The following is a 27,256-nucleotide window of genomic DNA, read 5'->3' as shown; positions in this document are numbered from 1 at the left end:
TGTTTTGGGCTGTTAGTATCTGAACTATACTTTGCCTCTGTAGTTAAGCCTGATGTATAATTTCTGTGATTGTATATAAAGATTTAGAAATCATTTTTATTCCATGAATTTCTTTGTCTCCAATGTGTTTCAGGGCTGTAATTCTAACATACAAGTCCTCTATGTTTTGCATTAACAATTTTTCCTAATGCTAGTCCAGCTATATCAATCCATTCTAAAATCTCTCTTGTTCTCCTAATGTGTTGTCTCTGTATTGTTGGAATGTGCCATGTTGTATCCTGATGGTATGTCCTATATAGCTCCTTTGCATGTGCCATGTTGTATCCTGAGGGTAGCTCCTTAGCATATATTGCTGTGAATTATGGGATTTACAATTACTTGTAGAGAAATTCGTATATTTGGTATTATATAAGGTGCTCTGGTGATTGTGGTTAATCTTGGACTTTCTCTATATAGTTTCATTCCTGAAGGGTAATGTGCTGTAAATAGTGGCATTAATACCTCCTCTATCAATTATACATGGTTGGAGGGGTGTTCCTTGATGTAACATCTTTCAAAGGACAGAGGTAATACACGTTCCTTTTCTTGCCATGATCTTTTGGTAATTAAATATCTGTTAAATAGAGGTGCATAAACAACAAAATCATATTGAATTAATTCCCATGGCTTATTCCATTGTGATAGTAGCATATAGAAATGGTATGGCATATTAATGTGATCTACTCTATATTGTGCTACCCTATCAAAATTCATGCCTGCTGTTTTTCACCATGATAAAAGCCTTTTATCTTCTGCTTTTATCTTATACCTGGGGTAGAAATAGGTGTAATCATTTTTATATTCCATCAGTATGTCTGGTGTTACATAATCATTTATCCATACAGCTCTACTTATTTTAAGTTTATGGTCTGATCCTTTGTCTGGGTATGGTATTATGCATAGTTGGTTGTTTTTTTTTTATGTCTAAGGGAGTTTTAAAGTCTAATGTGTTTTACATGTGTATTGCAGGTATTTGGTCACACATAAAGAATACAGATAATCTGGATGTGCATTTATTGTCATCTATACTATAGGATATATTCATGAGTCTTTTTACTTTCATTAGTTCTTGAAGAGACATCACCAACATTTTGTTATAGGTCCAGGATTCTGTTTGGGGATCATATTGTGGGCTACATGGTGTTATTAATGATGCATTAGGAAGTACGATATAGTCAAATAATGCTTCTAGATTCTTTTCTAGAAGCATGGAATGTAGCTTAGGTAAGTCACAATGTATACCATTGTGAGTTCATTTGTATGTCCAATTCCATGAAACATTATAAGTTAAGTGTTCTCCTGTTGTATAGTTTATTAACTTGAATTTTTTACATGCTGATGCTAATGTATAGTTTTCCTTATTATCCTTGCAAAGATATTATTTATTAGCATAATGTGAGAAATTATTGAAATGTGTGAATGTGGTATCTTGTGCTATTTTTTTAAAAAATATTATATTTGGTGTCTATAGCTTGAAATACGTCTCCAAAGTTGTTTGTTTTTATATTCCTATACATAGATAAATTCTTGATTGTAGTTAAAGAAAGAGCATACTAAGAATGCTTGTGAAGTTTTTCTTGTATAAGGCTGTGCATCAGGGTGTCTGAGGATAGAAACTGTGCAGTGTACCTGTCAATGTGCATTGTTTTGAAGCAAAGGTAATCCCAATGTAGGCATCTCTGTTTTAGAGATGACCAAATTTGTTTCACCATTTTATAAGGCTGAGGTATGGGATCTGTAATAATTATAGGAAATGTGTATGTTTGTGTACCTAATGCTAATATGTCTGACCATGTTTCAGCTGTTGGAAATGAGCCATTATCTATCTTAAAATCTGATGTCCCATGTACTAAGTCAAATTTACCATAGTATGGGAGAATAGGAAAATCTATTACACACCATACTGTGGTATTTTCATTATAATTCCCTGGAATGAAGTTCCATACATCTGCAGGACATGTGAACATAAATGCTGAATGATTGTAATGATGGAATTATTTCTCAGAATAATATGGTTTGATTATGTAATTGGTCTGTGTAGGAGGTTCTTAGGGTTTATCCCCATTGGGGTATGTGCATATTAAAATGCATTGCTTGTTATTTATCTCTATACACGAGGTTTGTGGGAGCATAGGTGAAAAGAAAAGTGGTAGGAATTTTAATTCTGTAACCCATTTGCTTAAAATATAGGTTCTTGTGTAATGTATTCATATATGTATGTTGTCTGTGTTCCATTAGGTTTGAATTCTGTGAGTAATTTTTTTCTGTGGATTTAAGTGAAGTGAAGCAGAAGGGGTAAATGGCCTCCAGGGAAGTTAAGTTTCTATAATATTCAATGTATGTACATCTTAAAGTATTTGTGTCAGTTAAATCTCTGTGTGCCAGTGGTGATAATGCTTTGGTGGTTTTATAGTATTCATCACAACTAAGATATTGGTATATGTCTGTTCTACAATGAGCATATTTTGAGAAAAAGTCTTTAGTTATGAATGTCTGAACAAATTATCTCTCACTATCTACTATTCTGTTAGTTTCAATGTATTTGTTCTTTATAGGCCATATGTTATTAATATCAACACTCTATATTGACAGTGTAGGATTAGGGTGTGATGTCTGTGCTGTCAAAAATGGTACTGATAAAAGCAATATTTGATGCATCAGTACATACATTGTCACTGTGTGAATGTCATGTCTGTCTGCCTGTACAGAGAGGAAAGAGGTTATTAGTATATGTCTTTTATTTTGGTGAGTTTTAACTCTCCTCTTCCTGATGATGTCCACACAGTATTTTCTGTGCCTTATAATATGATTTCTCCTGGTGTAGTGCTAGAATCTTTCCTATGTCTCCTGATTATTTTGTTTATTTTGTATGGTAATAATATGGGGTTATCTTGCATATTAAAAGTGAGGAGAATACTTTGTCTAGGTATAACTTCCCCAACTTGGGGGAGCCTGTTTCTCCAAGTCTATTGTTTAAATTCATTGTAGCTTCTTGTAAGGCTTTCTGTAAGGGTTCACCTTTGTGTGAAAACAGTTCATTTTTAAGTAATCCATTCCATATTTCTAAATCCCCTGTTGCTGTTGGATTGTATGACAAATGATAATTCCGTTGTATATCAAGAATTGTTATTAGATGTTTGACTAATTGTTCTGTGAAATGGGTAACCTGATCAGATTCTATAATAGTGGGTATGCCATGAGCTGCTATCCAACATAGGATAAGTTCTATGGTTATGTGTTGTGTTGGTTTCTTAGCTGCAAGTGTCATCTCAATACCTGTACATGTGTCCACCAATGTGGCAACATACTTATTATGGAAATCCTTAAGAGGTCCTATAAAGTCAATTTGTATTCTATAATTAAGATTTTATATTCTAAATATGGTTGGGGAATTTTAGGTAGATTAAATCTCAATTTCATTTTTGGGCATGTGGTGCACCTGTGTAAAGCAGTTTTGATGGCATTCCATGTTACATCTAAGTTCCGTCTTTGGAACCAGTCATATAATGCATGTACTCCTATAGGACTTAATTGCTCATGTAACTTCATAATACCATGTTCAGTAATGTTTATTACTGTGTTATCATGTTTGATGGTTTTCCATGTTCCTTTAAATTTGCGTTTAAATGGATATTTGGTGAGTTTTAGTTTCCAATGCCTTTGTAGCTTGATTGTACCTATTTTTGATAATTTATCTACTGTGTTGTTTAAGTGTACTGGTGTCTGTGACCCTGTTTGTTGTGCATCTACATGTTTGTTGTGCATCTACATGTGTAACTTTTATGTTAATTTTGGTACTGTGCCCAGGCCCCCATGTGCCTATATTATTCAATGTGGGTTGTGTTGGGATATCAAGCAATGGTACAAATGGTAGCTTTGCTACTTCTTCTGTAATTTTATATGTGCCTAGTTTCTGAACCTACTCTTCTAGAAATTGTTGGTACCATTGCCACATCAGGACTTCTTTTTCTATCCAATATTTTGTGTCTTTTGGGGATGCATTTACACCAGTCTTTAAGTGAAATTGGAGTTCTTAATATAATGTGATCATTGGTCATGCTTTTAGCTGGTTTTAGTGCCTCAAAAGCAACCCATGCCAATTTTTCAAATAATGAATCTCTATTGAATGCATATGGAAATCTTTTATAAAAGAATCCTATCGGTTGGGGCTTAGTTTTGTTATTATAAAGTACCCATAAACCTTAGTTCTGTGTGAAAATGGTGTCCCCTATCATAGTTCCTTGGAGATTATGAAAGTTTCTAAATTCTGTTATATATTGTTTTAATATATCTCAAGGTTTTTGGTGATGTGATTCCCAGATAAATTTCTGTGTTTTCCTTGTTATTGCATATTTTGGTTGTAAAATAAGATTTAAATATGGTATAATATTCCTATCAATTATTGAGCTCCTTTATTATTGGTAGGAGGTTGTAGTCCCAATATTCTATCTATAATTTAATCTGGGATTGCCTTTCTTCTGCTGTAACCAAAACTCCTAAAAATTTTATCATTCGATCTGTTCCCTGTACTTTCTCTCTGTTGATTGTCCATCATTTTACTAATAAATGTTTCATTAGTTTCTCTGAAATTTCATGCAGATGTTGTTTATCATATCCTGTTATTAGTAAATCATCTACATATGTATATACTGAGACATGTTTAATTCTAAGATACTTATGGGATTATGATAGTTCAATATGCATTATTAGTGGGCTATTTTATAGCCTTGTGGTAATCTTTTTGATCTGGTACTATACTTTTGAAGCAATACTGCACAGAATTCCACAAAAATGTGGTTATCTCTAGATTCTTCTGCTTTGAAGATAGCAAAGAACATACCTGACAAATATATATTTACAAAAAAATTAAAATTGTTGGAATGTATTTGTTGTAACATTGTGGTAATGTTTGGCAAGCCTCCTGGCATCTGTGGTATCAGTGCACCGACTGCTCTATAATCTACTATAAATCTCCATTTACCATTAGGTTTTAAAATAAGCCAAATTGGGCTATTATAGTCAAATGAGATATGTCTTTCTATGATGTCTTCCCTTAACAATTCTTCAATTTTATTAGTTATTTCAGTGTGTCCTCCTTTTATTGGATATTACTTTGTAAAGCAATGTTTAATTTTAGGTAGGACTATAGGGTCCATTAGTAAAGAAGCTAGGTGTGTCTGAGACTTGGTCATATTATTTTTAAATTTTTGTAAGTTATCCATGATGAAAAAATTTTAGGTATAATGTCCATCCCTAGGAACTTAAAAGATGTTTCAGCTAAAAGTGTCATGGTTTTAATGATTTCTCTGTCCCATAAAGATATAGTTACATTTTTCCATTTTGTATTAATTTCTGTTTCCTATTTTTATTATCTTATGATCATTTTGCATAATATTATATTTCACTCCCAAAATAGTTACTTGGCTTCCTATATCTATTAGGAATTTTTGTGTTTCTATTTTTCCTGTTTCTATTTTTCCTGTTTTTTTAAAGGTAAATCTATATATATTCTATTATTCCCAGGTTGTTATAATATTGAAAATGTTGTCTGACTCCTGGTTTCCTTGTCTGTTGAATGTCATATACCTATTAAAATTGGTGTGTTTGTGTGCCTGAAGTTGCTGTTGTGTTTGGGTAAGTTGTTGTTTTTTCTTCTTTGCTTGTTGTTTGGTATGAGTCCTCTGTTTGAATGAACTCTGCATCCTGAGTGGAGTCTCTGGCCTTGTCTTCTTAATGGTGTACTGCTCCTGGGCCTCCTGGGTGTGAAACCCCTCCCTCACAGGGCCTTTCTTCTGGGTGGCTTTGTGTTTACACAAGGCTGCCTTTGCTGTCTGCTATTATGATTAAGGAATCTAATCTGGTTTTGTGAGGACTAAGCTGGAACAGTAAACTGGTGTGATGAGGATTGAGCTGGGAAAGAAAAAGATCTAGCACTATTCAGCTCTTTAGCTTCCTTAAAATAAGTAACTACATCTTGTTGTGTATGCATGCCTTGTAATGCTGATGTTAAAGTTACTCAGAGATGAGGTGGACCACCTGTAATTATTAGACTTTTCATCTGAGGTAACAGCTTTTCCTGTAATGTCATGTTACGTGTGTGTGTGTGTGTGTGTGTGTGTGTGTATGTGTGTGTGTGTACTGTATATCATAAAATATATTCCTAATTTTCTAGTTAATTTATTAGTCTGTTGATGTGTAATCAATTGTATCTGTGATCCAAAACTGCCTGTATCTATCATGGGAAATGCCCACACTCAAGCTAATTTTATCCATTCCAGGATAGTGTGTTCCTGCAACCTTTTCTCACTAGTTTCAGCCACTAAATCCTCATATATAGATTCATTTTTTACTATAGAGGGTATTGCATCATTTCATCTCCATTAACTCTAATGGTGTGGGCTCCATGTTCCTACAGTCTTGATAAAAATTCTACATCTTGTTCCCCCCGCTTCTGGGCAATTCATTCCTTAACTGCTGCAGCTGTATTCTACTAAAAGTTCTCACTTCAACTTCCTGTTCGTTATCACTATCATCTGACCCCTTTTCCTTGGCATTTTGGTCACCTTTAGTATAGTTACCAGTAAAACTTCACAATTGTCTGGGAGACTTTTTTGCCTTTCCTACTAATGTTTTTCCTTTAGTTCTAACTTCACATATGTCATTAATAGTTTTAACTAGCAATCCTGGGATTTATTTTGGAGTGGCTCTAGCAATAATTGGCTTAACTCCCTCTGGGTGGGATAGGGAGGATATCTATTTCTTTAGTTTTCTTGTTAAATCCTGGCAGTTTCCCTTGCACTGTTCTCTCCAGGAACTAGCAGAGCTAAGTTCCTTTCTACTTTCTTTCTTTTTAAAGATGTTCTTTAATTTCCTCATTTTGTCAATATGCTATAGACCAATTTAGTATACTTTTTACTATAATACCTCACAAAAGATGTATCTGTGTCTATTTGTTTTAGTGCTTTTGAAATTTGATTTTCTAGGTATCTTTCCTATCCAGTTCATGTGCTTTTGTATGTATCTGTCTAGGAAGCACATTGTGTAGTTTGCTATATGACGGTGTATCTGTATGGTGTTATTACCAATTTGATATATGTCTTTGCAGAAGGTGTAATATCCGGTTAGGTTATTGCTATAATTGCCAATATTAATGTCATAATAAGTTTAACTGTCTTATAAAATAAGTTTCTGAATTTTGTATGTTGTTGCCACACAGGCAGGACAAGACATTTCTCCCAGACATTAAGTATCTGTTTCCTTGACTGCTGAGTATGCCAACTGTCATGAGGGGGGCCAAATTGTGACATATGCAGTCTAGGGGAGAAATAAATAATGTCTACATGCTTCTGCCTCTTTCAATACTTTATTCACTGAAATTACTCAATACAGTTTTATTCTATAGGTTCTTAATCAAGAAAATGACAATCCTTAATGCTAGGCACTGCAATAGACATAATCAATTCACAGCAAACAATTCTAGATTAATCAATTCACAGGAAACAACTCTAGATTAATTCTAAACACTGCAAAAACACAATTAATCATGACAGGCTAACGACAGACATTCCCTCTGCATGCTGAGTTCAAAAGTCTTAAGCTTTAGGCTTTATGTCCAGCAGATGCACTCACTTAGACCACGGTGATCAGGTCCAGAACCAAGGCAGGCTTTTCCTGGAGTGGAGTGGCTGACCAGTTGAGGAGAGGGTTATAGGGAGAAATTATGGCTCTCACCAAGGTACAGATGAAACAGTAAATTTTGAGAGTGGTGAGAATCACTCAGAGGATCAGGAAGAATGACAAGTGATTGGATGTCAAGTCCTCATCAGGCTCTCCAGCTCGAGTGCATCCTTGTTTTGACTGGCTGAATCCCTGTTCATCAGCTCTATTATTTATACTAAATTTGGGGTCTTTTGACTCCCCTTTCAATCTTCATCAGTTACCACAATATTTCTCCATGACATCATTTACCCTGGGGTCAGAAAGATGTGGTCTGGTGGTCTCCACCCTGATCTTCTTGCCTTTCCCTCTTATCAGGTGAGGACAGCCTGCCAGGGACTTCACTCTGTTTATCAGGATGAGGGGAAATAACTTGCTTGAGGCCATACTGGAGGAAAATGAAAATGGGCCAAGAGTTAATTCTGCCCTTCAACACAAATTAGATGACTAGTGTCTGCCAATGGTGGGTTTCTTGTGTATATTTCAGCCAGAAAGAACCCCAACACCTATTTTCTAGCTACTTCAGAACCAGGACTAACTCATTGAACCTAAAGGGTCTCTCTTCTCATTGCATGAAACTTGGAACCTAATATAATGCAAATGAGAGACTCCAGCCAGAGTTCTTTATTCTTTCTAAATAATATGAATTTTGGATTGATGCACAATATCTTTCTTTTGATTAAGTGTTGCTAAGAATCTTGTCCAGTGCCTCACACAGGTGAGGCAAGTGCTTTAGCACTGAGAAAGAGATTGCAGCCCATTTATGCAAATTTCCAAACTGCTTCTTCTGAGGCTTCACAAAAGAGAGCCCTGAGGCAAAGCACTATCTCCCCTTCAGGGGAACAGAACAATAGGCAAAAATAAAGTTATGGAAAGAGTTTTTGACAGAACTAAAGCTATGGCAATTAGTATTTTGTGCTGCTCATCCTGCTTAAATATTAATCAATCCACTCAGGGTTCTCCTCTAAAAGCCATACCTTTCACAGTGATTTATGAGTTTCACAGTGATGCTCAGCATTCTCTTCATTAAGCCTACAGATTGCCAGTTCAGATGGCATGAAACTGGTAAACATGTTTACACCTATCAATCAGCACCTTTCTGGTAGTTGCCAAATTTCAGGAAAAATAGAGGAACAAATAAATGAAGAAGCTCTTCCCCATCCACAAGACAAGCAGCATTCTATTCATTAGCCAGGATAAGTGCTGTGAATGTTTCCATTAGACAGAACACATTCACTGATGCATTTTTTTTGCATTTTTTTTTTTTTTGGTTTCTCAGTAGAATGACAAAGAAAGAGGGACATATCAGCATAAAAGTGTAGCCTTCAGCAAAAGGACTCACTACATACAGTCAATTCAAAATGCAGCAAATGCTTATCCATCCACATACCAAGGAAATATTAGGAAAAAACACATATCCAAACACTCAACCAAACACACACACACACACACACACACACACACACACACACACACACACCCTTGGAGAGGGTCTGCAACTATCCAGTGTCACCTGACTGTTTGGTTATACTCTTGGTCAGATAAAATTTCCTCTCTTGTTTCAGTTCTAGTGTCCATAGGCAAACTCACCAGAGTTCTCATGATCCAGCAGTAATCCTGTACCTTCATTCTCAGGAAAAGCCCATCCTCAGTGCTTTCGTGTCATTTCAACACCCACCGATCAGTAGATTCCAAGAAAGTATGACTCTGTAGTTGGTGAGTCCAAACAAGTGAGGAGACTGGAATCATGTCTGGCTCTGGGTGCCTAGCTATCTGAATTCCAACTACAAGGAGTTCCATTGCCAAGGAAACAAGGGGATGTCACTAAGTGGACAGAAGTGAGATGAGGTCACTTCCCTGGCAACCAGTTTCTCCTAGTAGTTGTTTCCAAGGGCCCCATTAGAAGAAGGTTGCACCCATCTTTCTGTGACATTTTAACAACTTGAAAAACTTATACCACACACCAGTTGCCAAGTCTCCAGACAGGCCTAGTTTTGTCCATCTTCTTTAGATTGAGAAGACAAAGCTTGATTCAGACATATCCCCTTATTCTCTGTTAAATTATGACACAAAGAAAAGACCACCAACTCCAATTATTAATCCAATTAAAGCAAGCTTATATTTCTGGCCGGGACTCTCTCTCCCCAAAACCTTGGGCTTGGGAACAATATCTCAGCTCTCTAGGAGCATAGTTTTATAGGAGAAAATGTTGCAAAGGGAAAATCTTGTGAACTTAACAGTTAACGGAATTTTGACACATACAATACCCCTCCTGAAAATAAGGAAAGTTTAAATGACTGAAACTCAATAGTGCTCTTCTTTCCAAATTAAAGACCTAGTGTGTACTAATGGTAGGTTCGTTGTGTGTATTTGAGCCAAGGAAGAACTCAACTATCTATGTCTTATCTAATTCATTGCCAGGAAAATCTCATTTGACACAAAGGATTTCTATTCTCACTTCATGAATGTCACAAGTCTAACTAGATGCAGTTTACAGACTCCACCAATTTTTTATTTTTATATTTTTATTTTGGGATGGGTACACAATATATTTATTTTTATGAGGTGCTGAGGATCTAAGTCAGTGCCTCACACATGTGAGGCAAGCGCCTTACCAGTGAGGGACAGATGAAGTCCCTTTATCCAAATTTCAAAACTAATTTTCCTGAGGCTTCACAAAAGAGAGGCCTGAGGCAAACCACTACCTCACATTTGTGAGAACAGAAAACTAGAGAAGAACAAAGCCATGGGCAGACATTTTCCACAGGACCAAGACTATGACAATTAATTACTTCTACTGCTCATTTTACTTGGATTTCTATCTATCCAGGCAGTGATTTCCTCTTAAAACCTTACCTTTCACAGTAATTTCTGAGTTTCACAGTGATGTTCAACATTCCCTTCACCAAGCCAATAGAAGGCCATTTCGGGGGGCTTGGAGGTGGTACACATCTTCACACAAAACCACAAGCACCTTCTTGGTAGTGGCCAAATTTCAGGAGCAATATTGAAACTTGTGAACATAGCAGGAGTTCCTCATCTGCAAGGAAACAGCAGTCTATTCATAAATCTGCCAGGATGAATGCTGGGAATGTTTTCATCAGACAGGATATATCCAGTGATGCATTATTTTTTCTTCTATCTAGGATGACAGATGAAGAAAGATATATCAACAAAGAATCAGAAACTATTAGCAAAATGACTCACTACTGAACAATCAATTAAAACAAAAAAATAGTTTTCCTTCCACATTCTTAGGTATTATGAGAAAAAAACAAACCCAAGTTCAAACACACATCCACAAACATACATGAACACTCATACCCACACACACACACCTGGAGAGGGTCTTTGTCTATCCACAGTGTCATCTGATGGTGTCTATCCTGTCTCAACTGTGGTCTCCTTGGGCAAAGTCACCACAGTTGTCATGTCCCAGTAATGATCCCGTACCTTCATTCTGAGGAAAGATCCCTCCTCAGTGCTTTCATGGCATTTGTCTATCCACATATCAGTAGATACCAAGAAAGTATGACTCTGTATGTGGTGATTCAAGACAAGTGAGAAGACTGGCACTGTGTCTTGCTTTGGATGCCTAGCTACCCGGATTCCAAGTTCAGTGAGTTCCATAGTGAAGGAAATGTGGTGAGGACACTTACTTGAAAAGAGTGAGATGATATCACTTCCTTTACAACCACTTTCTTCTACCAGGTGCTTTCAAGGGCCTCATGACATAGAGGCTGAACCCATCTTCTTGTGACATTTTCACAAGTTGACTAAGTTTTATCAACACACCCAGGATCAGGTATCCAGACAGGCCTGGTTTTGTCCATCTTCACTGGATGGGGAGATAATATCCCTTCATTTTGACTCTCTCTCTCTCTCTCTATCTCTTTCTCTCTCTCTCTCTCTCTCTCTCTCTCTCTCTCCCCTGCTGAGAACCTTAAAGGTAGATGCAAGAATGATCCCTGGGGAATATGAAGGAATGAAGGAAGTGATGTAGGGTATGAGAGGCCTAATATCATCTTCTAGAAAAAAAAACATAGTCAGATAATAAAACCAGCCTAATTTCCTCTTAAGATCAGGAACCATCTTGTCAAAAGTTATAAAAGATTCATTTTTTTTCTGTAAAATATTAGGATTTCTATTTAGTATAGCCATATTTTCATGTTTTAAACTTGCTTGGAATGCATGCTCATGACTTGAACTCACCCATGCCTGGCTTTTCCTGACCAGATAAAAATCCACACTAAAATCTTAGTGGCAACTCACAAATTCTGGGTTTCCCTGAACAGATAACAACTCTCTCTGAAACCTCAGTGGTGCCTCATGAATTCTGGTGTTGGGAAGTGAATTTACTCCCTAACTTAAAATGTTGAACCATTTAGATCATTAATCTACTATCTCCCTTTGTATTTTCTCAAGTAATGATTTCCTGATTCCCACTATCATCACAGTCAAGTTCAGATTATGTGCCAAAATTTACTCTATCACAGTTGGCTTTATGTACTGGCAATATACTGTGAGGTAAAATAAGGGCAAAGCTGTATATATCCATTTCATTCTTTACCAATTAACCATCAACACTATCATTTCAGAATATTTGTATCATTCCTAAAAGAAACTCCAGACCCATTAGTCATCACTCTCAATATCTTCTACTCTCAGCCCCTAGTAACTACTAATCTACCTTCATTTCTATAGATTTGTTTACCCTAAACAGTTCACATAAATTAAATCATATAACATAAGAGCCTTTGTGTCACAGTACAGGAACAAAATAGGGCATCAATAAATTTTGAAGAATCAATGGAGAAGCAATATAGGAAGAAAGAATTTATAGTCTAGGAAGAGAGCTCAAAATTTCAGAGGTAGGAGAAACTCTAAGTGTCATCTAGTCCAAATATTTAATTTTCTAGGTGAGGAAATCTAGATCTAGAAAATTCCTTGACTAACCCAGGGACAGTCAGCTATTTAGTGCCAGAAGTGTGACTTAAAAATACAAAAAGTTTGATTCACAATGTAGGAGTTTTTCTAAACCGACTCTCCAAAGTAAAGTTTTTTTTTGCTTTCACCTCCTCTAGTATGATGCAGTGACCAGTACCTCACTAGGTATTGGGCTTGTTTACTTGCTTGTGTATAAACATGGTTGGGTCTTTTTTTGGCATTTTAAAATAAGCATGCTTCAAGAAAAATTCCCAAATCATTTTCTCAAAATAACCAGGCCACTTTTAATCTCTTATATTCTGTTGCTACTGTTGCTTCTCCTCCCTTTGAGCAAGTGATTTGTGGAGGTCTCTTACTAAAGAACAAGCCCTGCTTAATTTTCAAATCTCACAAGTTTATAGCCCAATGAAGTGAGTTCACACATTCTCAGAGAATAGTTCTTAAGTATACTATATGATTTTTTTTTCTGATTCATTATCTTAAAACTGAAAAGATTTTCAAACTCTGGACTTGAAGAATACAACTCTTTCAAATGTATTTTGCTTATGTATTTGTTTGCATACTGGATCCACAAACATCTGAAACTTCACAGGGCATCCATATCATTTACTCTTGTTTGATATATTGTCTCTCTGACAAACATTAATGATCTTATTGAGAGTCAAGATTTCTGTGTGGGGAAAAACATTCACTCCAGGCTTACCTCTTGACCTACATCTCAAATATTCTATTTTAAATGGTGGCACAATTACTATTTTACCCCTCTGTGTGTTAATCCAAAACAAAGATTAACCAGTTGTTGTTTTGTTTATTGAGACCTAAACTACTCTTTTACCCCCATTCCAAGTGAAGCAAAACTCAGTTTTTTACATTTGTCCAAAAAAGTCATGCTTGATACACTAAGGATTTATTTTTTATACTAAGAATTTCTACACATTTCCCTATAGTTTTCATGGGAAAATCCCATGAACTGAACTATATCCAACACAAGAATTCTGAATTTCAACTAGATGACCTTCTTTACATATATATTATATGAAAGGTAACTTTGCTCTAAGGGAGTGTATGTCAGGGGAAATGGGTTGAAAGATTAATAAAGCTCAAAGGAACAGAGATTTCCTCTAATAATTAATTTGACCACTTTATTTTAAATGGAAAAGTGAACTTAGTGAATAAAGGAAAGTCTTTTCATAAAATAGTGTTAGACTAGAGGACATCCCAGGCAGAAAGGGTGTGGGTGAAGAAATAAAGGGGAGAGGAAGAAACAAACCTCCCCCTTAAACTCCAGCATGTACAAATATTATTTCAAAATGGATCTTGGTTCTGGCATGGTGGCACACACTTGTAATCCCTGCAGCTTGGGAGGCTGAGTTAGGAGGATCATGAGTTCAAAGCCAGATGCAATAAAAGAGATATGCTAATCAAGTGAGTGAGACCCTGTCTCTAAATAAAAAATACAAAAATAGGGTTGGAGATGTAGCTCAGTGGTTGAGTGCCCCTGAGTTCAATCTCCAGTACCAAAAAAGGAAAGAAACAAAGAAACAAAGAAAGAAAATCATGAATTTAAAAGTAAAACATAAAGCCATAAGGAAAAAGAAAGTGAGGGGAATTTTCTTTGTTAAAGTTCACCCTGTGACTTAGACTTGTCACAGAGCTTGTTTCAATAAATTATTATTCACTAATTTAACAAATTCCATTTGGCTCTAATAATTCTGGTACTCCATGCTAATTCAGAGAAAATGGTTTCCACTTTAGTAGCTGGATATTTGTTCCTGTTCTTTTGGTCTTGAAAGATCTTTTCCATGCTACTTCAATTATTCATTCAGCATTCACTAGACCACTGCCATGTGCTAGGCATCCTGAAGAATTAGAAGCTGAGGGACTCAGATTCAAAAGGTGAAAGAGTGGGTTCTTATTCTAGTGAGATTTAAAATCCCTTTAGGAACAACAACAAAGCTTTTCCTAAGTTTTCACCAGGTGAGCACAGCCAATGAGTGCTCTGCATACCTGACACATTTTGGTGATTGGCCAATCTTGAGTTCTGCTACACTGGCTAATCTGGCCTGTTTGAAGACTGAAGGCTACAGAAGGCAAATTCTCCATAAGGTGAAAGAGGAACACAGGCTATTCCGGGGGGGCTGGTGGCTCATTTCTTGGACTGCACAGGCAATGGTTATCTCAGCCTCCCAAGCTGCATCATGCCAATGGCTGGAGAGAACCTGGACAGGTCAAGAAAATGCCCCAAGCTCCACAGGTGCTTCCTCCTAGTGCACAGCTCCTGGTTACCTGACTCAGGACTAATTATGCTGTTGTGTCCTCACCCAGGCCCATTCCTGCAGCATCTCAAAAATGAATCTTAAAGTTGCTACACAGTTGGATGTGGATGTTGCACTGCATTTCTGTTTCCTTCTCCATATCCTTGTAATGTGTGGAATTTTTCCTTGTGGAAAGTCGGGGTGTCACCTATAGCCTCCCCTTTCTTACTTTCTCTGCCTAGAATTTCCTCTTGTCCTCAGAAAAGTTTGGACCCCAGAAAAAAACTTTAAAATTAAACTTAAAGTCTCAAGTAAGTGTGGAAAAACTGTTAAAATAATGAGCTTTGGACTAACAATGCCCAAGTGATCTTTCTCCACATACCTGGGCTCTGGATAGTGCTCACCTAAGCTGGAAATGCCTCCCTCTCACCTGGGCTCCTGAGGCCTTTTCCAGCCCAAACTGCCTCAGGCTCATGAATAATCATCTAGGCCTTCCTGGGTGGGGCAACTGTTCCTCATGAATAATCATCTAGGCCTTCCAGGGCCTGAGAGGCTTTCTTGTGAATACTGTAGTTTCTTTCCACTGGTTTATGGAGTGGAGATGGAACTCAGCCTTGTGAATGTGCAAAGCAGGGGCAAGTGGCAGATAAAACACCATCTCACAGCTTGGCTCTAGCACAGGCTCTGGGACCCTTCAACTCCTACTGCACTTCAGGGCTTGAGGGAAATGCACAGGAGCTCCCAATGCCTCAGGAGCCATGAGCCACCAAGGACCTGCACCAGGTTCAGGGTTCCTGTAGAAGCTTGCACCCCAGGTGTTTCCCTCATGGGCAACCTGTAGGAAAGGATAGCCTCCTAGAGCTTTCTGAGGTAGTGCCTGCCTGCCATGGTGAGGCACCAGGCTGGGCATGGGCTGTGTGTTGGGGTCCCAGAGAGAGCCCAGGCCAGCACAGAGAAGCAGGGTTCAGGACTGGCTAGAGCAGCAGTTTCAGGGTCTCCTCACAGCACTTCTTGTGTGGCCAAGTAAATATTTTGCACTCTGTAGCACTTCCTTCCCAAAACTCCCTTGGGCTTCTGCAGTGAGATTCTGGGACAGTGAAAGAAAGACTGGGCTTTTTGACACTTGATTTTATCTTGTTCCTGAAGTAAAGGAAAAAAATGATTCAAGCTGCTGAGAACAAGAATTAGAACAAAATGAATGATGTGTAGTTAGCAATTTATCATGGCCTTCATGCAAGCCAAGTTGCATATCAATGTCTAGCTCCTTTAAACTGGTCTTTCTTCATTGGCAGAAGGATCTCCATGTGAGTCATGTGCTTGCAGAAAAGCCTAAGGTTTAATAAACTGGAACAGGAAATGACAGGGGCTTTAAGTGACTGGCTGCTGCTGCCTGCTTGAATGACCAGCTGAACCTCTACCTCTCTGAAGTTAAGAAAAAGTACTTACATTTTATTCTGGGATACTACCTTGGGTAAGAAAATTTTTATAACCAAGATTGTAAAGAAAATATTAAAAATAAATTATTTATTATTTTTTAAGCAGGAACTGACATTTTTGGTGAAAGTACACAAATGACTCTATGCCAACTTAGAGTCCAAAGAACAGGGAGCAAAGTAGGTAAAACAGTCTGTCTCATTATAGAATTTGAATTTCTATTGCTTATGAGGTCAAAATTTAAAAAAAGAAAGGGGTGGGGAAAACTGTAAGAGGTCCATGGGGGATTGTGTTAGTTGCAGAGCAGGCTGAACAAATGTTAGCTGCAGGGTGGGCTGAAAACCCAACCCTCATTCATCTGGTTTCTTATCACTTGTTTGCCTCAAGTCTGAACACTCAACCCCACTGGAGGCTGAACACTCTACCCTCACCTATCTGGTGCAATGGAAACCTACATCTATCCCCTGCCCAGTCTGCCTAAAAGCAGAAGAAAACACCCTTAGCAACTGCTGTATGATTCAATCACTGTATGCCAACAAGGCAGCTTGCAGGCTCCAAGACTCCATTAGATTTTGGCTATAAAAACTCTCTCCTGCTGAGCTCCTCTCTCTTGCTCTCTCTTTCTTCTCTTACTTTTGCTCTCTCACTCTCCCTTTAATTCTCTTTCTCTTTCTTCCCTATTTTCTCTCTCACTCTCTTTCTCTCTCTCACTTTGCTTTCCTCTCTCCCTCTTGCTTCTTCTTCTTCTTCTTCTTTTCTCTCTCTCTCTCTCTCCCTTTTCTGTCAGTCAGACACTGCCACAATAAAGACCTCTTGGCCTCTCTGTGTGTCGTGGTCACTTTCCTTTCAGATTGCCATACACCACCTCCAGTCACATCAGTAAATAACCACTTTAAGTTACATATAGTTTGGTTTCTACTTACAACCCCATCTCATATAATCTCATTAGAAATATTGCTAAAAGGAGAGGTTGGTGTGAAGAAGTAGTTCAAATTGTATATTTTACCTAGAGTGATTTTCATTGCTTGGCTTAGAACTCTTAATTGCAGATTCTGGAGAAAGACCTGAAGTAAAACCTTATCTCCTCTACTAGAGGTCCAGTGTTTGGAACTGCTTCTCTGTTAGGTATAGCAGCAATTGAATTTTTCAATGAATTAACTAGAATGCTGTTAGTGAGTAACTACCCTATGCTACCCTTGGAGAAGGGCTTCCCGACATAAAGTATCCATCCCTTCTCTCTCAGCACATGGTTATGATAAGATATTATCTTTCTTTATAAAATTTTACTAATAGAGGCAAGAGGAATTAATGTACAATATAATTTCATTTTTTAAAATATGGCATCAGCAGGTTTGATTTTATCTGTGGTCTTTCTTCTGTGCTTGTAGATGGCCATCTCCACTGTCTTCCCATGGTCATTCCTCTGTGCATGTCAATATCCTAACTTGCTCTTCTTATAAAGACACTGGCCATATTGCATTAAGGCTCATCATAATGATCACATTTTAACTTGGTTATCTGTTTTTTTAATGTTTTAGAACTTTTATTTTTTTTAATGTGGTGCTAAGGATTGAACCCAGTGCCTCACATGTACTAGACAAGTGCTCTACCACTAAGCTACAGCCTAAGCCCTTAATTACATCTTTAAGCACATTATCTCTAAAAGCATCCATACTCTGAAGAACTGAGGTTTAATATTTCACTTATGATTAATGAGAAACACTTCAACTCAAGGCTATGTATTATAACATCTTAGTTTACAACTTCAATGATATCTTATCGGTCTTATGAGAGAAAACAGAAGAAAGTTTTGCCATATTTTGTGATTGTATTTAAGGTCAAAATCTTCTAGTTTGTGAATCCTTGCCATGTGCTGGTGGACAATTTCCATTAAGCTGGTAACACATATTCTGTTACTTGTAGCAACACATTTGATTTTTTTAAAGTAAAGTCTGTATCAATTGATATTAGTTATAAATGTAAATGGCAATGATGTCCAGTGAAAAATGTTTGATGTGAAATACACATTTTTTTTTCATTTAAAATTTGTTAAATAGGGAGGTTAATGGCTTATAAACTATGTTGGCTCCACATGACCCAAGTACTACAGGTTCTTTTGATATTGTTGATTATCCACCAGAGGTCCAATTTCTAAGGTTGAAGTTATGTCTGCACTTCAGCCATCTTCTTTCAGAGATAACTTTGGAATCATCATACACTTCTTCTTTTTATCACCTGCCTCATTTTAGTAATAGAGCCACAAATAGCAATAAGGGAAGCAGACATTGATTCCCTTACTTCTAGGTTTCCAAATTCCCAATGAAGAAGAGGAGGTGAATATTGACTATTGGAAGGTGGATTCAGATACACCAAAGTTATAAACATAAGGATAAGAGAGAAAAACAATGAATATCCTAATGTTAGGATGACCCAGAGTAAATTTAAGGTATTAAAGAAAGAGAAAGGCTTTTAAGGCATTCAAAAAGACAGAAGTGAAAAAAATAGCTCCAAATGTAGGACAGACAAGAAAAGTAACTGAAGAAAATTTATCAACCATTATCATCCTCTATCTCTTTAAGTAATCAATTATTATTGTCCTATTAGTATTCTATGATTGTCTTCTACTTATTACCTCTCCAGTACATTTTTTATGCTTTTTTCTCCCTTTCAGCAGTTAAAAACTGAACAGAAAAATAATTTATTGTGACACTATTAATTTGGTTCTTTGGGTTTCAATTTCATATGACACAGGCCTTTAATTAAGAAAAGTTTTAAAATACTTTTAAACATGTTTAAAAATTAGATGAAAGAATTTATACCAAATATATGAAACAATCATCAACACTAAGTGAGGGTCTGTTATCACTAATTTAAATTCTATGGTGTTCAATCTAGAAATAGTGTAGGACAGAGATGAGAAAAGCTAAGACAAAAAGTCAAGAATGAGGTCAAAGATGGGATACAGCTGGGACTCTTGGAAAGACAAGCCACACATTCTCACTTACTATTTCTTCTACACCTCTTGTTCTCTTATGGCACTTGAAATGCTGAAATCCTCCAGGAAATGGCTTACCCGTCTCTTTTTTTTTAAGTCATAACCTGTAAAACAGGATAAATTTGGTCTCATACCTCTTAGTGTTAATGTTACCACATTTACATAATCAGCATTGGCATTTTTACTTGTCGTTGGAATTATACACTGAAGTGCTTACATAATATTCCCATTTAAATATGTTCGAGACATCTTATATTTAACATATCTGAAAGAAATATCTATGATTCTCAGATCCAGCTGATAAAATCTTTCTCAGTTGTTTTAGTCCAGGACCTCAGAGAAATAGTCCTGATATGCAATTAAATATGAAAGAAAATTATTAGGGCATATTCGTTTCCTGTGTTTGCTGTAATAAAATTCCAATTTACTTCTTAACAACCATGGAAGAAAGAAGTGAGCATCAGTATGTTGGAAAGGCCACATTGCCTCCACATTCTGTAGAGGAAATTTCCTCCCTTGAATATTCCAGTTTCTTTGATCATTGAAATTCCTCATCTTTCTTGGATTGTAGTCACACTACATCTATGTCTCCCTCTGTGTTCACATCACATCCTTCCCTTCTTTATATGATCTCATTTTCTGTTATATCAAAGATTCTTCTGGCATACCCATATAATATCACTTTTTATTGGATTTAGGTCAGACAAAGATAATCCAGACTGGTTTCTTAATTGAAAAACCTCAATTTCATTACATATGCAAAAATTCTTTTCTCAAAGAAGTTAACATTTACCAATATCAAGGTTTCAGATGAAAAAATATCTTTATGGAAGTGACAGTTCAACCTACTGTAGTTATCCTCTGGCCTGTCAGAATTCATGTGCATCTTATGTGCAAAATATATTTAATCAATCCTACCATCCCCAGAAATCTCAACCAGAATCTCATCTCTGTATCATCATCTCTATATCATCATCTCTGTAGCTCAAAAGTTACAACTCATCATTTAACTCATTTAAATAGGTGAGACACTGGATATAATCCAAAATGAGATAAAATTACTCTCCATTTGTGGAACTATGAATCTAGAAAGCAAATTATTTGCCTTCAAAATTGATGGTAGGACTGATATAACATATATATTCCATTTTAGAAGAAAGAAATTATATGTAAAGGAGGTTCACCAGTCCTAATCAAGTTCAAATCTAGCAAGAAAAATTTTGTTAGGTTTTAAGGCCTGGATGGTAATCTTTGACTTGCAGCTCCCCTCACTAGACTCAAAGATGGCCACAGGCTTCAGATTCCATTTAGTTTATTCACTCTTCCCCTTGATCCACAAGAATCTGCCTTAAAGTCCATTCTGCCTTTTCCTTAAAGGGTCATACATATTTTCAGCTTAATGGCTCAACATCCTTAATTCTTGCCTTCAGAATTTTGGAAGTCTAATGGTTTCTAACATATGCCTGAATTTTGTTTTTGTTAGCCTACATACAAAAAAATCTGGTTTTATCAGTGCTATTTCTGAACTAAACCATTCTCAAAAATCTGCTCGTCTATCTGTATGCATCACAAAGATACACATTATTAGAAAGAACAGTCATCTACATAGCTTTCATGCACCATTTGTAGTTTTGGCTTCTGGTGAAATCTTTAAATAGATACATGATTCAAAATTTTTCAGCATAAAGTTGACCAGATTGACTCTTTTTTATGATTTTGTTCTTGTAATTTTATTAACAATACATAAATATTAATGGACAGGCACCACCAACTTGACTGACCTAAATTAACTATCCTGTGGAAAAAGTGTTTTCTATATTATCCATCTTACCAATGATTCTTCATAAGCTGGTTAAAAATGGCATGTTGAACCCAAGTTTACATAATAAATAACTTTAACTTTTACAATCAGCCACTATATCTATAAAAAACAAGCAGCCACACAATGACACATTTCTTCAACTTTTTAAAACACTTGCCCAAGTTGCTTGCTGCAATTAGAAGTACATGGCTGACAAAGAAATATGAGATAAAAAAATTCTGTGAAACTCTCCATCATTAATGCTTTTTCTGATGGGCAGGATTTATACTGATGTATCAAAAATACATTTTAAAGAATATTGGAAAAATACCCTTGCTTATTTATTTAATTTCTTACCCCTTAAATGACCACATTAATAAATCTTACAGTCCATTCAAACATCTTAACATGTGAGTTATGCAATGTTCACCATGGCAAATAGCAGATCAACAGCCAAAGGCCTGGAAAGCTGAGAAATGCTACACATTCCTTTCTGTCTCTGCTTTATTGACTTGGATACAAGTACATATGCCTGGAAACAAAAGACAGAACCTTTAAGTATTTCTACAGTGATAACAATTAGCTTCCCCCTCAAATAAAAGTAGCCATGCTGTCTAAGTCCAGCCACACAGAAAAGAACAGGCAGCTCCTGGAATGTCAGCAGGGGTCCTCAGCTGTGTCTCAGGTCGTGGCACAGGTGGTCATCTCCACTGTCATGCAGCCCAGGGGTCAGAAGTGGATATTCTCACACAGAAGACAGTCTGGTGGCTTCCATCTCTACAGCACCATTTGTTCCAGTATTTACAATGCATTTCAGTGGGCCACCTGCTATATTGAACATCCCCATCGGATGACATCCAGGGCATCAGTAGATCATCACCCTGACTGCATGTGAGCAAAAGGCTTGTCCTTGCACAAACTCTGGACAATCCATCAGCTGAGAGAAGTCTGTGGAATACTTCTGGGAGAAGGGCCTTGGATTGGCCACTTTTCTGGTTCTATCTTCTCCTCATTTTCTCATCCACAACTTCTACTTCTGTGATATCCTTTAGGGCCTCTAAAATGAGATTAAGGTTTGGGTGAGAGCCTGAACACAGTGAAATCCAGCAATCAGTGAAATAGGCAAGAAACCTTGTTCATCCATCTTTCTCTGAAGAAAGAAGTCATGTTCCAAGTTTTCTATACTAAAGTAATATTAAATTCAATGCTTAAATATTTTTTAAGCAATGCTTCTTCTACATGATACACCTGTACTGTCCTCATAGTAATACATCATACTGGCATTAATTTCTGTTTGAAATGGCTGATCTGTTCTTTCACCATGTTCTCGGTAACCATATGAATAATCAAAGTGCACTCGGGGGTTTCCTCTGCCTCATCCTGGTCCTCTTCCTTGACCCCTAAAGGAAAGTCAGATATGACCCCCTCACTCTGCACATTGGACAGTTCATCTTGATCATCTCTTTTTTCTCTGTCTCACCCCCAACTTTATGTGTTATGTCTCCTGTTATTATAGGAGGACTTATTTGCTTCAGGTTGACACAGAGAGCTGTTGCAGGATCCAGGTCTCTCCTGACTCTCTGATCTGTTACTCCTCATTTCAACCTTCTCTCCTTTTTTCCTTTTCTAATTTGTTCCTTCTTATTTCCTTGGATGAGGACACACTCTGAGACTGCAAAACGGCTTTTCCAGTGCTCACTAACTCTCTGAGTTTTGGCCAGTTTGCCATATCGCGGAAATCACTGTCCTTATTGGATTTCCTTGTGTAGAGTTTTCCTGCATTTATACTGAGCTCTGCCTGCAAGGTCTCCATCCCAGGCTGCAGCGCCCAGTAATGAGAGGGATAAGCACTCAGGAGGCTTTTTGGTCCAGGGGTTCTCCTTGGGCAGTGGCAGCCTCTCCTCAGGGCCCCGGCCCAGCAGCTCCTGGGTATCTTTGGCTGGTGGCTCCCCGACAAAAGGGCCCTGGGTCTCCCACATCTTGTGAACCCTGTGGAGCACCCAGGCCTGCAGGAGCACCTGCGCCTGCAGGGGCATAGCTGCCTGGGGCATACTGTGGCCCAGCAATGGCAGCTTAGGACTCTCCCCACACCCCTGTGCTCCTGGACGCCCTCTCCGCCTCCCTGCCCTCCTGCTCCAAAAAAATAAAAAAATAGGCTGTCCCCTTAACACTTTCCTTGGGAATCCTTTAAGCTAAAGTTCATCACAAATTCTGCTTTGCATAAAAAAGAACAAAACTCAAGACAAGTTTTGATCACTGTATTTCAGAATTACCTTTCCTCACATTCCCAATTATATATGCTTCACTTCTCCCTTAACACACAGCAGGAGGGGACCCAACACTCATATTTATGCCAATATTCTGTTTATGGAATATATTTATCAACTAAGACACTAGAGATTTCTAAGTTCTCACCAGACCAGTTTTGGAATTCCTGTCTACCAACAGTTTCTTTAGATGTTTTTTTTAAAAACATGATTCTCCAAATTCTTCCAGTCTTCAACTTTTATCCAATTCTAAAGTCTCATTAATAATTTCTGGCCCTTCAGTATCCATGTATTTGTTTTATGGCTGATAACATTGGGTGACATTGGTTCTTCTGTCTGTCCCAAATTTTCCTCTTCCTATCTCTTAGAGTAACAAGTCATTTGCTATGGCATTCAGATAATTCTGGGTCATCTCTTTATCTCAAGACCCTTTACTTTGTTACAAATGCAAAGATAATATTTTCCTTAACAGTGTAATCTGTATGGGTTTCAGAATTTGGACATGGAGACTTCACATTGAAAGCCACCATTTCATCCACTCCATGTGAAACATGCCTGTGTGAGAGGACATGGAAGCTGCCTATAGGTTGTTGATAAAGTAAACTGACCACAATGAAAACCTGTACCTAATTTTAAGTTTATGAAAGGCTTATGTGGAAGTGTTGTAAACAATAGGAAAGATTTCCCAAAGCAATCTTTCTGCCATATTCATTGTATCTTTGTAGAATTGCTCATTTAGCTCCTATCTGCATCTCATCTCTTCCAGCCTGCAGCAACAGCTGTCTAACTCCTCCTCCTATTTCCCTATAATACAGGCCTCACACTATACTCATTGTTATGCTTTGAGAACATTACAAATTTCTGTCTTTATATAACAGGGACATAATGAGATAAACCATGGATATGCTGAAGTTGTAAAAAAATCAATTATATTTATTTATTTAATAACACTTAAATAGTGCTTGCTATATACTGAATTAGGCTAAGAACTTCTAAATATTAATAATACTAACTAGACCCTCAAAATTATCTTCATTTCACATATGAGTTGTTCTGTGCATTGAGATAGGGTGGGTTTAGTGTCCTGTGCAAAGTTGCAAACTCAGTAATGGTATGAAAATAATGGAGAGGCAAGTTCAAAGATCAAAAACATGGAGGTCAAATACCAACTATTAGTTGTAAAATATCAGAGGATAGATATAGATGTATTTGTAGTTTCCTAACATTCACATTAGAGTAACATTAACCAGTGAGATTATGGGCTTCTTAATAGTCCAGAAGGGACCCTCTGTTCAGGAAAGCTGCTTAGAAAATAAGCCATAGACTAAGTCATTTTTGTCTAGGGTCTCCTCAAATCCCTCATCAGTGAGCCTCTCTTACTCTTCTGGACCCAAATGAATAAAGGTGGACAGGAGGCTGAAATATAATCTTATCTCTCCATATGGGAGCATGTGAAGTAAAGAGCACATTTTCCCACCTTACTCCTTCCCTTTGCTTTTGTTGCAACTTTTCATCACTGCCCTGAAATGCATTCCCATATACTCAGATTAGATTCCTGAAAGTTTTAGTGGCATGGTATTATTTTTATTTTTAAAGAAAAAGCTTATTGATAAAAGGTGGTTGTTTTCAATTTTAAAATTTATATAACATGAAAAGACTTGCTTTCTCATATTTTCTTATACTGTAATCTTACTGATTGTTTTTATTGATCATAATAGTTAAAGGATAAATGAATCTTTATGATTCCTTATTCACAACTCTGAACTTCATAAGGAAACTTCATGAATTCATTATTTTTGTTTTAGATTATTTATCTTACAATGTTATTATGAATAAACATGTTTTTAGATGGAACAAACACCAAATTCATTTGTAATGTATTTTATATAATATATTTAACAATTTTACATATAATTTTAAAATATATTAATATAGGGCCTAAAAAAGACAAAAAAAAAAAAAAAAAACAAAGGAAAATTCTCACTATGAGGCAAAGAGGAAAGAATTGTAAAGATGAGAGAACTTTGTTGCTCATAGTTTCAGAACAACTCAAACAATGAACTGTTGAACCCAGATTTTGAAGAGTTTTTTTAAGACATATCTATGCTGAAATGGCTGTTATTCAATACATCCTTGTTGAATGAATGGCTAACAAATAATAATAAATTACTTTTGAAACAGTCATGACTTTCTACTGGAATGGCTTTTCCTGACCTTCCATACTTATCCCTCAGGTCTCACCTTGAATGTCACCTTATCTGGAAAACATTCTTGGCATTATACTCCTGTATAAAAATGGGACAGAGACAAAGGAAGTACTGTGTTCCTAGATGTACCATAAAGGGATGGCCTCTGTTCCTAGCTCTCTATTATATATAAACAACCATCTGTAATTAGCTCTACACAAAATTTAGCATCATTTCACCTAAGTAAGGTCTAATGCAGTTTTAAATCTTCAGTAGATACTTTTAAATGTACATTAACATTTGATTTATATTGTTAAAATCAACATACTAATGTTGCTATTTTTGATTGCCCACAGTTTAGAAAATACTTTTATTTAAGATTGTGAGTTTAAAAGTTCTGTGGTTACAAAAAAATAAATAAATAAAAGTTCTGTGGTTAAATGAATTATTTATTTTCAGCTTTATGGGGTGCTTTTTATGAAAGTAAGTTGCCCTTGTGTTCTTGGCCACAGTTCTCTTTCTCCCTGTTAAAGAAGGAGAAAGAGAACTAGCATCAGCTGCTTCCCCAAAGCTAGAAGATGTCATAAAAGGTTTTTGAAATTTAAAATGTATGGAAATTGAAAGTTAATGTTATATAGGGAAAAGTAAATTTGTTATGTGGGCAAAATATTTCTTTAGATGTGGGGCTTCTATAAAAACCTGTGTTAATAATTGTGCAGATACACAAATAATCTCATTTTTTCATTTCTATAAAAGAAGCTGGGCTGGAATGAGATGAACATCACTGCCCTAAGTGCATGTATAAAAAAAACATGAATAGTGTGAATATACTTTATATGCAAGCAGAGAGATGAAAACTTGTGCTGTACATATGTAATATCAATTATAATGCATTCTGTTGTCATATATAAGATATGACATAAAAAATATAAGAATAAATTTTTTTTTAAAAAGCTGAAGGGATTTGGATATACTATCACCATTAAGATCATTTGAAGCAAATTTCATTAGTTTTATATTTACTTGTTATTCAAATAAAAATGTTAATCAGAAAAACTTTTAATTCATTAATACTGTTATTGGAATTCAAAATTGATAGAGGTCTAGGGGCTTGAAAAATTAATCCTGAATTTAGTGCCATGTTACTCTCTTCTTTGGAGGGAGTTTTTCATAGCACTTCAGTGGCTTCTAGGCCAACATATTTATTTGTATATTTGGATAAGGCCTAGATAATATATTTACCCAAGACCATTCATCCACCAGTGGCTGTGCTTCCTCATGCACATTGGAAAATAGGAAAGAATGTCTAAAGTTTACAATAAAGGAAATCCATCCAAGGGAGACCACACTCCTCACAGCAACACCCATTTCAACTACCAAAGCTTAGAGGCTAGCTCTCAAGAAACTATTAGGCCAGCACACCTCCATGTTTGTGGAAGGTTTGCCCTCTACTCTAGTTTAGCACTCTTCTCCACCTCCTTCATCATGGTGAGCTCCTGAGCATTACCCATTCCAGATATGCCATTGCAGATATCCTCCTCCTTCTAGCTATAATTGTCTAATTTTTGATAATGACAATTTTATGTCATTATTTGGAAATGGCTTTTGAAAGTATT

General features: G+C 36.7%; 1 pseudogene across 1 annotated transcript in view; it reads right to left on the bottom strand.

Moving 5' to 3' along the window:
* The window catches only part of LOC110597324 (la-related protein 1B pseudogene), a 26,954-nt pseudogene extending 1,679 nt beyond the window's left edge, over positions 1-25,275 (bottom strand). The window contains exons 1-3 of the transcript XR_013424008.1: positions 21,618-25,275; positions 19,397-19,490; positions 1-10,795 (exon numbers count right to left, since the gene is read on the bottom strand). The exon at positions 1-10,795 is cut by the window's left edge and continues 1,679 nt beyond it. The product of XR_013424008.1 is annotated as a la-related protein 1B pseudogene (transcript). The remainder of the gene's footprint in view (positions 10,796-19,396; positions 19,491-21,617) is intronic.
* Between the last annotated feature and the right edge of the window lie 1,981 nt (positions 25,276-27,256).

This window comes from Ictidomys tridecemlineatus, chromosome 7 (assembly GCF_052094955.1).
Source record: "Ictidomys tridecemlineatus isolate mIctTri1 chromosome 7, mIctTri1.hap1, whole genome shotgun sequence".
NCBI classification, from domain to species: domain Eukaryota; kingdom Metazoa; phylum Chordata; class Mammalia; order Rodentia; family Sciuridae; genus Ictidomys; species Ictidomys tridecemlineatus.
Note: the sequence above shows the minus strand (reverse complement) of the source record. Positions and strands in the feature narration are given on the sequence as shown.